This window comes from Schistosoma haematobium, chromosome ZW (assembly GCF_000699445.3).
Source record: "Schistosoma haematobium chromosome ZW, whole genome shotgun sequence".
In the NCBI taxonomy this organism is placed as follows: domain Eukaryota; kingdom Metazoa; phylum Platyhelminthes; class Trematoda; order Strigeidida; family Schistosomatidae; genus Schistosoma; species Schistosoma haematobium.
Window position 1 is genome coordinate 86,281,986 of NC_067195.1, and position 1,033 is coordinate 86,283,018.

The following is a 1,033-nucleotide window of genomic DNA, read 5'->3' on the forward strand; positions in this document are numbered from 1 at the left end:
TTGCTTATTGCGAGGGAGGATTGGACAGCAGTCCTAGATAACGTTCTGTCTGTCGATGTGATATTCATAGATTTTAGCAAATCATTCGACAAGGTTTCACACGTAGGTCTTATGCAGAAGCTCACGAGCTTCGGAATAATAGGTACTGTACATGAGTGGATAGGAAATTTCTTATGTGACCGCAGACAGAGAGTGAGGGTCAACGGAACGCTATCCGATTGGAAGCCAGTCGAAAGTGGTGTACCACAAGGCACCATCTTAGGCCCTCTGCTCTTCCTTCTCTACGTTAATGAGTTACAGATGTTACTTAGGTCGTCGACATTATTGTTTGCGGATGATGTAAAAATCTGGAGAACAATAAGAAGTGCGGCTGATCATCTGGATCTTCAAGCTGACTTAGACGATTTAGTTAGATGGGCTCGAGAGTGGGGCTTAGAAATCGATGCTAGGAAGAGTGTACTAATGCACATTGGTCACGGTAATAGTTACCGTTATACTATTGAGGGTAAACCTCTCCCATGCGTTCAAGAGCATAAAGACTTAGGAGTGGTATTAAGTCATGATTTAAAAACAACTACGCATTGCAAAGCAGCCGCTGTCAAAGGTTTTCGTGCGTTATGGTCACTTCACCGAGAGTTCAAATCTTTTGACGAGGAAACGTTTCGAATTTTATATCCCACCTATGTAAGACCACATTTAGAGTACTGTGTCCAAGCAACTAGCCCATGTCTGGTAAAGTATACTAACTCCCTTGAGCGTGTCCAGAGTGTGGGAACAAAATTAGTGAAGGGTCTTTCTAAACTCCCCTACGATGAACGTTTAAAACACCTGGACCTTTTCCCTTGTCGTATCGTAGGACGCGAGGTGACCTTATACTGTCATTTTGTATCTTTAATTATGATTTAGGTGTTAATTTGTCTCGTATTTTTGCTCCCTCCAGCACTAATAATCTCCGAAGTCATAGCAAAAGCTTCATCAGCCACGATCTAATAAACTTAAAGTGGGGTTCCGGTTTTCTCATCAAGTAGTCAAT